Raw genomic sequence first — 13,848 nt, forward strand, 5'->3', positions numbered from 1 at the left:
CCAGGATAGGGCCTAGGATCACATGGTGTGTAATAACACATTTTGTAATCTGGCAATGAAGCACAGCATGGAAACTGAAATCAGAAACTTTAGCTCTCAGCATGAGAGCAAAATATAAATGGGCTTCCAGCAATTGGCTTGAAGTTTTAGAGGAGCAGCTGGTAAGACTATGAGCTTCTTGCAGCTGTTGGTGATATGGCAAATGAATTTTTGTTTTTATGTGTCAATGCACCACATGCCATTTCACAATGAATCCAAAGTTTTACAATAAAGGGTGTACGTGTCTAATTATAACAGATGTGCATCTGATAGAAGAATTATTGGATATATGGAAGGAAAAGAGCCGAAGGTGAATAATAAACATCTAAACCTGTGCTGTAAATGCGTAACTAAAATATTTTGGTGAAACTATAAAGTAGATCCAGTTCTCCCCTTAGGTCTGGGCCGGATTCTGGCAACACACCCTGGTGAGTGTGGACATGAGAATTCTCTCCCTCGGCCAAGTTCACGGATCAAGTTGGGGCTGTGACAGATCGAGCAGGTGGTTTGAGGGAGGGTCAGTCAATCAGTCAATCATATGTATTTAGCACTTACTGTGTGCAGAGCACTGTACTAAGCACTTGGGAGAGTACAATATAACAATAAACCGACACGTTCCCTGCCCACAGTTGGCTTACGGTCTAGAGGGGAAGACAGACATTAATGTAAACAAATAAATTACATCTATGGGCATAAGTGTTCTGTGGGAGGATGAGCACAAGAGGGAGAAAACTAAGAGTCGGAGGATGGGGTGCAAGTTGAAGGCTGGGGAATTTTGTGTGTATATGTGTTTGAGGGCAGTGGGCATCGGGGGAAGAAAAAGAGGCCCAGCAGGAGAGTGCGGGAGTCCGTTGGAAGATAAATGGGTAGGAAATGTCTCAAGCCGAGCACACTAGTTCTTTGGCATATCCCCTCACTCCGGCCTACTTCACCCGCATATCTGAGAGGTATCAGGGAAAGCAGCATGGAGTAATAATAATAATAATGATAATGGCATTTATTAAGTGCTTACTACATACAAAGTACTGTTCAAAGCACTGGGGAGGTTACCAAGGTGATCAGGTTGTCCCACGGAGGGCTCACAGTCTTAATCCCCATTTTACAAATGAGGTAGCTGAAGCACAGAGAAGTTAAGTGACTTGCCCAAAGTCACCTGGGATTTGAACCCATGACCCCGACTCCAAAGCCCATGCTCTTTCCACTGAACCACGCTGCTTCTCTTTAATAGTAGCAGATAGAGCACAGGCCTGGGAGTCCAAAGGTCATGGGTTCTAATCCTAGCTCCACTATATGTCTGCCGTGTGGCCTTGGGAAAGTCACTTCACTTCTCTGGGCCTCAGTTACCTCATCGATACAATGGAGATTGAGATTGTAAGCCTCACGTGGGACAAGGGACTGTGTATGAACCTATTTGCTTATATCCACCCCAGCACTTAGTACAGTGTCTGACACAGAGTGAGCACTTAACAAATACCACAGTTATTATTATTAACTGAATCATTTTCTGCCTGCCAGCTCCTGTAGCTTATTCTTTTGTTCACTCATGCCTAGTTGAGCTCTCCCCTACCCAGGCTCCCACCACTTCCTGTTCTTCCAGCCACGTTGGCATCCCAACAGCCAAAGTTCAATCCAAGAGGGAGACAGAGCGTGAACACACTTGGGAATGAATAGACAAATTAGATCCCCCCATCTTCAACAGATTTTTTGTTTTAATGAGGATATCAACTTCACCTTGTGGCATCTACCTTTCCTGACTTCCTGTGGTCACTGTGTGAAGTTGGAGTGTAAGGCATTTTAGCCACAGTGGCATGAATTCCCAGGCATCTTTAAAGCGATGAACACAGCAGGATTTCCTTGTAGTGGTCTGAGTAAGGAGTTGTCAGGCATATTGCACTTCATTTTCCACCAGAAATACTGTTAAAGTTTCATATTTGATGACTTTTATCCAGAGGTGGTGCTAAGGAATTACCAGAAATACTCTATTAAAGCAAGCTTACATAGTAGCCCTCTGTTCATCACCGTGGACTTTTTTTTAGAAATCTCTGAAGTTCCTAAAGGTGGAATAAACCAGTCATGTAAAGCCAAGATGATGACCCAGAATTCAAATCTTTATTTCGAGCTCTTTTAAGGCAGTGGAACAAAAATTCCTTAGAGAATCTAAGGGGATCATGCCTGAAATGTTGTCATTTCAGGCAGCGATATTCTACTGCAACAATCTCTTACTTCTGCCTCCGGCTTTGCCTTTCCTCTCTGCAGTCTTTCTTCCAACGCAATTTTAGAATCATTATTTTTTAAAAGGGCAGTGGTCCTGACAACTATGGTAGTAGTGTGGGCTGATTTTTATTTTCAAATTCTTCATGAGTGTCTCCCAGCTCAATTAAGTGCCACTTGCTGAATTAGAAACGGATTTGAATATTTCTCTTGGAAATCTAGAAGATAGAAGACAGTGCCAATGTGGCTTCAAGAAGGTTTACAGAGCTGTAGGTGTTTGATCTGAAATCTGTAGACCTGCTAAGGATGGCATATCTGTTAAGAGCAGCATGACACAGAGGAAAGAGCATGGGCTTGGATGTCAAGGGACCTGAGTTCTACTCCCAGCTCTGCCACTTGTCTGCTGTGTGACCTTGGGCAAGCATTTTAATTTCTTTGTCCCTCAGTTCATTCATTCAATGGTATTCATTGAGCATTTATTGTGTGCTGAGCACTGAACTAAGCACTTCCCTCATATGCAAAATAGGAATTCAGTATTATTTACCCTTCTACTCATACAGTGCTTAGAGCAGTGCTACAGCGCTTAGAACAGTGCTTTTCACATAAGTGCTTAACAAATGCCACCATTACTATTATTTGGCAGCATAACAATAATATTATTATTATTACTTGGCCGCACATCCGCCAGGCTAGCTCTCTTCCTCCCTTCAAAGCCCTACTGAGAGCTCACCTCCTCCAGGAGGCCTTCCCAGACTGAGCCCCCTTTTTCCTCTCCCCCTCCCCATCCCCTCCACCCTACCTCCTTCCCCTCCCCACAGCACCTGTATACGTTTGTACAGATTTATTACTGTATTTATTTTACTTGTACATATTTACTATTGTATTTATTTTGCCAATGATGTGCATCTAGCTTTAACTGTAGTTATTCTGATGACTTGACACCTGACCACATGTTTTGTTTTGTTGTCTGTCTCCCCCTTCTAGACTGTGAGCCCATTGTTGGATAGGGACCGTCTCTATATGTTGCCAACTTGTCCTTCCCAAGCACTTAGTACAGTGCTCTGCACACAGTAAGTGCTCAATAAATATGATTGAATGAATGAATGAATATTATTTTACTGTGAGCCCCATGTGAGAGATGATTATCCTATATCTATCCTAGTGCTTAGAACAGTCTTGGCACATAGTAAGGGCTTTACAAATGCCACAATGATTATTTTGGGAAGTTCTATAGATTGTGAGTTCCTCCAGGGCACAATTCACTCCTTTAACTTATATTATTCTTTCTGAAATGCTTAGTCCAGGGGTTTGCCCCCAGGAGGCATTCGGTATATTTAACTGATTCATCAATCAATTAATCACTGGTATTCACTGAGTGTTTACTGTGTGCAGGACATTCATCTTTTAGACTGTGAGCCCACTATTGGGTAGGGACTGTCTCTATATGTTGCCAAATTGTACTTCCCAAGCGCTTAGTACAGTGCTCTGCACACAGTAAGAGCTCAATAAATACGATTGATGATGATGATGATTCATCTGAGCACTTGGTGACACCAATGAGCCATGCATTCATTCATTCAATCATATTTATTGAGCGCTTACTGTGTGCAGAGCACTGTACTAAGTGCTTGGGAAGAACAAGTCGGCAACACATAGAGATGGTTTCTACACAACAACGTGCTCAGAGTCATATTCATATTAAACGGAAGGACCATATCACTAACCATGAGATCCTGGACTATAAGTCAGTGATACTTACTGAATGCTTACTGTGTGCAGGGCACTGTACTAAGCGTTTGGGAGAGAAACTGTAACAGACTGGGCAGGCATGCTCTATGCCACAGGGAGCTTTATATACAAGGAAACAAGCTTTATTATAACACAGAAGAAATGGTGGCTTCCAAGTAGCCAAAGAATTCATCTATAACAAACTTCAGATGAGTGACTACAAACTCGGAAGACTGAAGAAGCAATTTAGAGAAAAAAATAACCCTCTACCTGGTTGATTTCTTCCAACCTGCCAATGATTGCTTAGATGATTTTATTATTTTTTTCAGTGGAATTTTTAAGTCCTTGCTACATACCAGACACTGCACTGATCGCTGGGGTGGAAACAAACTCATCAGGCTGGACACTGTCCATATCTCACGTGGGGCTCACAGTTTTATTCCTTGTTTTACAGATGAGGTAACTGAGGCACAGAGAAATGAAGTGACTTGCCCAAGGTCATTCAGCAGACAAGTGGCAGAGCTGGAAATAAAACTCAGGTCTTCTGACTCCCAGGTACGTGCTCTGTGAATTGGAAAGGGTGGAGTGGGGGACAAGCTGTGTGGCTAGGGTTGGGGTTTACACTTCATTCATGTATTGCCACTTCTTAAATAATTAATCATAAAGAACTCTGAAATTTCCCCAGCAAAAGAATCGGTGATGTCGTTCAAGATCAAAGGAAATTGATCAAGTATTTCTCTATTGTTTTTCCTTTAGCACTTTTTTATATTGAGCTCCTCTCAACATTTTTTCTTCTACAATTCTTCATTTAAAAGCAAAAAAACCTTTTTTTGGTGTATTTGTTAAGCACATTCTACGAGCCAGAGCCTATAAAGTCTAATATGTACTCTACCATTCTGCGTAGCCAACAGTCTGACATCTGACACAGTGGTTACAGTATATTAGCTGCTGGTTGGACTTGGTTGACTCTGAATGACTGAGCTACTATACTCAGGACTTCAGTTTTACTTCCTTTGGTGGGCAAAAAAAAAATCAGAAAACATTTTTTCTTGCCTACCTATTTTTTACGGAACTGTTTGAGAAATGTCCTTTCAGATTTTTTTTGAAAAAGTAATTTTTCAGCAACAGAAATAGTATTCTTTACCTGAAATTCTAGCAAATATTTTATTTTTCCTACTTTTTGGATTTCTCTCATCTTGAGGCATATTCTCTATGTAATAATTAACCATAACTCTTGGAAGAAACACTTTTAACTATCTAAATCTTTGATATTGCCTTTCCTCTGGTCACAAAGGATTACTTGAAATTATAAATATTCTCAGTTCATTTTAAAGTGGGTTTTTTTTGAGCTTACAAGTAATTTATTCCCAAAGTATGAGCTGCATATCCTGCAATTATGCCACGTGGAAGGAATCTCTAATGTAGTCTGTGCAAGAGGAAGTTCATTGATAATCCTCTGAAAAGCTGGAAATGAGCAGCTTCAGTGGCAGAGTATGGAAAATTTGTCCTTTAACCGGTTTTACTTCTTTGAATTCATTTTTTTGGGGAAGGTAATTTTACTATGAAACAAACCATGGCACCTCTAAAATATAGTAAAAATATTACTAATGACAGTTGCAGAAATTACCATATTCAGGTAATTTCTTTTTTAAATGAAATTACTGTTTTTAAAATGGTATTTGTTAAGCACTGACTTTGTGCCAGGCATTGCGCTAAGTGCGGGTAGATGAAATCTAATCAAGTTGGACACAGTCCGTGTCCCACATGGGGCAAACAGTCTTAATCGTCATTTTACAGAGTAGGTAGCTGAGGCACTGAGCACTGAAGTGACTTGGCCAAGGTCACAGAGCAGACAAGTGCTCTGAGACTGAGCCCCCTCCTCCCCCTCCCCATCCCCCCCCGCCTTACCTCCTTCCCCTCCCCACAGCTCCTGTATATATGTATATGTTTGGATACATATTTATTACTTTATTTGTACATATTTATTCTATTTATTTTATTTTGTTAATATGTTTTGTTTTATTCTCTGTCTCCCCCTTCTAGACTGTGAGCCCACTGTTAGGTGGGGACCATCTCTATATGTTGCCGACTTGTATTTCCCAAGAGCTAGTACAGTGCTCTGCACACAGTAAGCGCTGAATGAATGAATGAATGAAGTGGTGTAGTCGGAATTAGAACTCAGATCCTTCTGACACCCAGGCCTGTGCTCTAGCCTACGCTGCTGCTTCTATGCTTTTCTCACAAAACCTACGCAGATCACTAAACGACAACAAACATATGCTAATATTGCGTGGCCAACATGAGCTTGAGTGTTAGCTGTGGCCCTGTTCACCTCTGCCCCTCAAACAACGATGCCTGTTTCTGGTAACCTCATAACACTCCTTTCCATTCCTCACGCAGCTATACTTCATGACCTGGAGGTTACCCTTCTGTTTTTATTGTATGTCTGTGTGTTGTGTTTATTTTCTTTGCAGCATTAGATGGTACTCCTAAGGGAGGGGTCATTTTCTTAGTTTTTCTTTTGTCATTCCCCATTACACCTAGACGGGATCTGTTTATCGCAGGGGCACAAGGGAGCCCGTGGGGGTTAAGGAAGCCCACCCCATAATATAATGGTTCTGCTCAAAGGAAGTCCGGCTAAAGACCGCCACCGGAGATGCCAGAGAAATGTCATGGCGTAGAGGATAGAGCACAATCCTGGGAGTCAAAAGGTCATAGGTTTAAATCCCAGCTCCACCACTTGTCTGCTGGGTGACCTTGGCAAGTCACTTCACTTCTCCGAGCCTCATTTACCTCACCCGTAAAATGGGGATTGAGAATCTGAGCCCCACGTGGGACAGGGACTGTGTTCAATCCAATTTGCTTGTTTCCAACCCAGAAATTAGTAAAGTTCCTGGCACATAGTAAGCACTTAACAAATACCATAATTATCATTATAATTAATATTAATAATAATAATTTGGGTATTTGTTAAGCACTTACTATGGGCCAAGCACTGTTCTAAGCACTGGGGAGGATACAAGGTGATCAGGTTGTCCCATGTGGGGCTCACAATCTTAATCCCCATTTTACAGATGAGGTAACTGAGGCACAGAGAAGTTAAGTGACTTGCCCAAAGTCACAAAGCTGACAAGCGGGGTACCATATATGCTTCCACCCCCACCTTGCTGCCACCAACTTCCCTGCCCACCCTTGACCTGAGTGCACTTGTTCCACTACCACCATCCTCTGCCAACCTCTTTAGGCTTCCTGAGGCCATGAGTGCCCGGCCTGCTTCTATCGCCATCGCCCTCAGTGTTATGGAGACTCATTAGGTCATGGGTTCTAATTCTGGTTCAGCTGTGTGACTTTGGGCAAGTCACTTAACTTCTCTGGGCCTCAGTTCCCTCATCTGTAAAATGGGGATTAAGACTGTGAGCCCCATGTGGGACAACCTGATCACCTTGTATCCCCCCCAGCATTTGGAACAGTGCTTCTCCCTGCCCTACCTCCTTCCCCTCCTCACAGCACCTGTATATATGTTTGTACAGATTGTACAGATTTATTGCTCTATTTTACTTTACTTGTATTTTATTTTACTTGTACATATTTACTATTCTATTCATTTTATTAATGATGGAAACCTCCTCATGCTGTGCCACTAAGATACCTAGAACCGTGGACCTTCAAAGCCCTACTGAGAGCTCCCCTCCTCCAGGAGGCCTTCCCAGACTGAGCCCCCTTTTTCCTCTCCTCCTCCTTATCCCCCCTGCCCTACCTCCTTCTCCTCCCCACAGCACATGAACATATGTTTTTACAGATTTGTTACTCTATTTATTTTACTTGTACATGTTTACTATTCTATTTATTTTGTTAATGATATGCATCTAGCTTTATTTCTATTTATTCTGATGACTTGACACCTGTCCACATGCTTTGTTTTGTTGTCTGTCTCCCCCTTCCAGACTGTGAGCCTATTGTTGGGTAGGGTCCATCTCTATATGTTGCCAACTTGTACTTCCCAAGCGCTTAGTACAGTGTTCTGCATGCAGTAAGCACTCAATAAATACATTTGAATGAATGAATGAATGGTGTTTGAATGTGTGTGTGTGTGTTTTACAATTTTTTCTGAAGGTTCTGAAGCTGAGGAGTGCTGTGTCTTGGGGGATTTAAAGGATGGAGTTACAGTTGGGGTGGAGATGTATGTAGTTGTGCAGTGATGCGATCGTACTGCACCATGTGTGATGTCACCACACAGTGGGGTGTATGCTGTCTTCTGCATCCCACGTCACATGATGGGGCTGGTGGCTCAGTAATAATAATAATGATGGAATTTATTAAGCACTTACTATGTGCAAAGCACTGTTCTAAGCACTGGGGAGGTTACAAGGTGATCAGGTTGTCCCACGGAGAGCACACAGTCTTCATTCTCACTTTACAGGTGAGGTAACTGAGGCACAGAGAAGTTAAGTGACTTGCCCAAAGTCACACAGCTGATAATTGGTGGAGCAGGAATTTGAACCCATGACCTCTGACTCCAAAGCCCACTGAACCACACTGCTTCTCTACCTATAAGGTCGGGGCCCCCACTCTCCGAGATCTATAAGGTCCTTGCAAATAGGGAATGTGTCTGCCGACTCTGCTGTATTGAATTCTTCCAAGTCCTTTGTATAGTTCTCTGCATATAGTAAGCATTCAGAAGGAGAAGCTTTCATTCATTTAATCAAATTTCTTGAGTTCTTATTGTGTGAAGAGCCCTGTACTAAGCACTTGGAAAGTACAATTCAGCACTAAAGAGAGAAAACCCCTGCCCACAACGGGCTCACAGTCTGAGGGTGGGGAGGCAGACATCAATACAAGTAAACAGGCATCAATATAAATAGAATTATAGATATATACATATATGCCAAAGTGCTGGGGTAGGGAGGAGGTGAAGAGCAAAGGGAGCTTGTTGTGGTGATATGGAAGAGGTGGGGGAGCTGAGGAGAAGCAGGGCTTAGTCTGGAAAGGACTCCTGGAGGAGGTGCAGCTTCAGTAGGGCTTTTAAAGGGGGAAGAGGGATTGTCTGGCAGATTTGAGGAGGGAGGGTATTCCAGGCCAGACATAGGACGGAGGCCGGGGGTTGGTGGTGAGACAGGTGAGATCAAGGCACAGAGAGAAAGTTAGCACCAAAGGAGTGGAGTGTGCGGGCTGGGATGTAGAAGGAGAGAAGGGAGGTGAGGCAGGAGGGGGCAAGGTGATGGAGAGCTTTAAAGACAATAGCGAGGAGTTTGGTTTGCTATCGAGATGAATAGGCAACCACTGGAGATTTTGAGGAGGCATTTGTGAGTAGGCAATGTGTCTGCCAACTTGTGTTGTATTGTATTCAATTGTATTTAATTCTTCCAAGCATTTAGTAGAGTGCTCAGTATGTAGTAAGTGCTCAATAAGAGAGGCTTATTGTGAATAGGGAATGTGTCTGCCAATTCTGTTGAACTGTATTCTTCCAAGCATCTAGTCCAGTGCTCTGCATACCGTGAACGCTCAATAAGAGAAGCAGTGTGGCCTTTTGGGCCTGGGAGTCAGAAGGACCTGGGTTCTAATTCCAGCTCTGCCCCTTACCTGCTGTGTGATCTTGGGGAAGTCACTTAACTTATCTGGGCCCCAGTTACCTCATCTGTAAAATGGGGATTCAATAATTAATTATTACCATCGCTTAGTGGAAAGAGCACAGGCTTGGGAGTCAGAGGTCGTGGGTTCCAATCCCAGCTCCACCACTTGTCAGCTATGTGACTTTGGGCAAGTCACTTAACTTCTCTGTGTCTCAGTTGCCTCTTCTGGAAAATGGGGATTAAGACTGGGAGCCCCACCTGGGACAGCCTAACAACCTTGTATCTCCCCCTGCACTTAGAACAGTGCTTGGCACATAGTAAGCACTTAACAAATACCATCATTGTTATTATATATTATAATAGTGTTAGTATATAGACTGTGAGCCTCATGTGGGATCGGATTACCTTTTATCTACCCTAACACTCAGCACTGCATCTGGCATATAGTAAGGATTTAGTAAATACCATAAAAAAACTAAAGAAATACCATTGAAGATGATGATGATGACGATAATGATGAACTGGTTTTACATGTAAGGCTTTGTGGTATGCCAGTAGATGTTGACTAATTCGTGTTGATGATGATGACATACAGGCCATTTTGCCTTAAGATTGTGAGAGGTTTTCCCCTGGCATGGAGGGAAGTGTTTGTTTTCCCCTGAATTGCAGGTAGGGATTTTTGCGAACTCATTTTCTTCTGCCCCTACACAGAGGGATGAAATCTCCTTCATTATACTGGAGTAAGAAGATGCCTTGGAGAGCCTGATTGAGAATCTACTTTATTTATTTATTCAATATATTTATTGAGCGCCTATTGAGTGCACAGCCACGTTCTAAGTATGTGGGAAAGTATAAGAGATAAAACACAATGTTTCCTGCTCCTACAGTCTACTGGGAGGGACAGACTGAAATATTTTCATAACATGAAAGAAGGAGGAACAACAAAGATGTAAAAGGCAGGAGCTACCTAGTTTGAGTTCACAGATATATCATTATTTTTCCAGTCCTTAGACCAGAGGATCACAAACCCATCTAACAGGCACCTGGAAGAGCAAAACTCCAAGAGGCACATTTGAAAAGCAGCGACAGCTACTGCAAGGGACAGACACATCAGGGTGGGAAGTGGTTATTTTTATGAACACCTAGTATGGAATGGACTTTGGTCATGTATGGCCATTTTTGTTTGGTCGTGTATGGCCATTTTTGCAACATTTGCAAAAATATGTGGATCTCAGCCATATGGCATCATCTTCACAAAAAATGAAATGAATCCAGATATGAGAAACAGCGTGGCTTAGTGGAAAGAGCCCGGGCTTTGGAGTCAGAGGTCATGGGTTCAAATCCCGGTTCCACCACTTGTCAGCTGTGTGACTTTGGGCAAGTCACTTCACTTCTCTGTGCCTCAGTTACCTCATCTTTAAAATGGGGATTAAGACTGTGAGCCCCCCATGGGACAACCTCATCACCTTGTAACCTCCCCAGTGCTTAGAACAGTGCTTTGCACAGAGTAAGTGCTTAATAAATGCCATTATTATTATTATTATTATTATGTACACATACACAATGAATATACATGCATGTTCTTCTGTATATAAAGGCACACACATACACACATACATGCAGGGCCTCATCAGTGATCAGTATAGCAATATTTGTGGGGCACTGAATGTAAAACAGAGAGGATGAAGCATGGAGCATGAAGACCAGGAATACCAGCAGCATAAGGGGTGGCAGGAAATTGGAAAAACATGGCAGTGAAAGCATGGGAAAGCATGGGAACCTATGAGAAGCAGCATGGCCCAGTGGAAAGACCACGGGCCTGGGATTCAAAGGACTTGGATTCTAATCCTGGCCCCACCTTAACTTTTCAGTGCCTCAGTTACCTCATCTATGAAATGGAGATGAAATCATTCTCCTTCTGATTTAGGCTGAATCGTATGTGGGACAGGGACCTTATCCAACCTACTTTTCACATATCTACCCCAGGACTTAGTAGAGTGACTGGCACATAGTAATCACTTAACAAATAAGCAGCGTGGCTCAGTGGAAAGAGCACGGGCTTGGGAGTCAGAGGTCATGGGTTCAAATCCCAGCTCTACCAATTGTCAGCTGTGTTACTTTGGGTAAGTCACTTAACTTCTCTGGGCCTCTGTTACCTCATCTGTAAAATGGGGATGAAGACCGTGAACTCCACATGGGACAATCTGATCACCTTGTATCCTCCCCAGCGCTTAGAACAGTGCTTTGCACATAGTAAGTGCTTAACAAATGCCATTATTATTATTATTATTTTAAAAAGCCACAGTGGGGGGCTAGCAGCTGTGGTAGGAATAGCAGTCTGAGAGAATTGGGAGCTTGAGGTAGGAGAGGCAGGATGCTAGTGAGGGATGCATAATATGGCCATGTCATTCCTGCTATCTTTTACAAAGTGTCACTGTGTTGTCTCCCTGGCAGAGTTGGCAAACTAGGTAATTATCCTAAGTGTTTTTCAGCTAGAGATAAATTTTATCTTTTCAACTTCTGCTTCTCACCTATGCATCCTTTTGCTGAGGAAGCTAAAATGACTTGAGTTAGCCCTACTGGCTGACAGGCACAGAACTTTCTTGTAGACATACTGTATCACAAGTGGGATGCTCTTGATTATAAAAAGTATATATATATTTGGGAAGAGACACTGATTGATTGAAGATACAGCTCTTTAAACGGTACCCAGTCACAACCCATGTTTGTGATTAGTGGTAATCTTGGCTGAGATGAATTGCCGTGTATTTGGGTTAGATAGTTTTCATGTTCAGCTATTAGTGATTTCATCTTGCTCAAAGATTCCATGAAGGTTAGTGTTGTTTGAAGTATGTCCCTTTCATCTGGTGAAATCCTTCAAGTTGTGGGCAGGGCAGAATTGTCTACCAATTCTATTATATTGTACTCTCCCAAGATCTTAGTACAGTGTTCTGTATGTAACAAGTGCTCAGTAAATACAATGGATTGACTGATGGATTGAAGGTGATCGGATAAGAACCCTCCTTATGTTGCCAACTCATCCACTGTTAAAGTGGTTTGAACTATGATAGTGGCCAGCCTAGCAACAAGGGGTCAGAGCTGGGGAAGAGAGAGGGTGGGGAACTCCCTACCCCACAAGTAGCTGAAACACAAAGCTCTGAAGCTCATGGGGACAACCCCCAACCTGGAGAAGCTAGCATATGACTTGTGGCAAGAGCATGGGCTTGAGAATCAGAGAACGTGGGTTCATTAATTCATTCAATCGTATTTATTGAGCGCTTACTGTGTGCAGAGCATTGTACTAAGTGCTTGGGAAGTACAAGTTGGCAACATATAGAGACGGTCCCTACCCAACAGCAGGCTCACAGTCTAGAGGGGGGAGACAGACAACAAAACAAAACGTATTAACAAAATAAAATAAATAGAATAAATATGTACAAGTAAAATAAATAGAGTAATAAATATGTACAAACATATATACATATATACAGGTGCCGGAGTGGAGTGAGGGAGAACCCCGGTTCTAACCCCAGCTCGTCACTGGTCTGCTGGGTGACCTTGGGAAAGTCACTTAACTTCTCAGTACCTCAGTTACCTCATCTGTAAAATGAGGATTAAGACTGTGAGCCCCATGTGATACAGGAATTGCATCTAACCTGATTACCTTGCACCTACCCCAGTGCTTAGAACAATGCTTGTTAGATAGTAAGTGCTTAACAAATACCATTATTATTATTATCATTAGCACTGTGAGGATGTGTGTGTGTCTCAGGGATGACTCCCTCCCTCCTGCCCCTCAAGGATCCTAGACACAACATTGTGAGGATAATAATAATGATGGTATTTGTTAAGTGCTTACTATGTGCCAAGCACTATTCTAAGTGCTGGCACTGTTCTAAGTATTGAGAATCACGGGGCTGAAATGGTGAGGCTCATGAAGACAGCCCCCCTCAAATCTCTGAGAAGCTGGGTCACTGCAATGTGAGACTTTCAGGGTGTGTGAGGCTCAGGAGGACAACCCTCACCTCTTAACAACACACACACACCAAGGAATAGTCATGCAGTATTGTGAGATTCATGGAGGGTTTATGGGGCTTATAGGGAAATTGCCCTGATTGCCCTGATCACTCCTTCTCCCCCTCCACCTCCCTGCTTCCCTCTATGTCAAATCCATTCATATGATAGGCACTATCATATTATGGTATTTATTAAGCACTTACTATGTGCCAAGCACTGTTCTAAGCACTAGAACAGTAGTTACAAGGTAATCAGGTTGTTCCATGTGGGGCTCACAATTTTA

The sequence above is a fragment of the Tachyglossus aculeatus genome, chromosome 1 (genome assembly GCF_015852505.1).
Source record: "Tachyglossus aculeatus isolate mTacAcu1 chromosome 1, mTacAcu1.pri, whole genome shotgun sequence".
Lineage (NCBI taxonomy): Eukaryota > Metazoa > Chordata > Mammalia > Monotremata > Tachyglossidae > Tachyglossus > Tachyglossus aculeatus.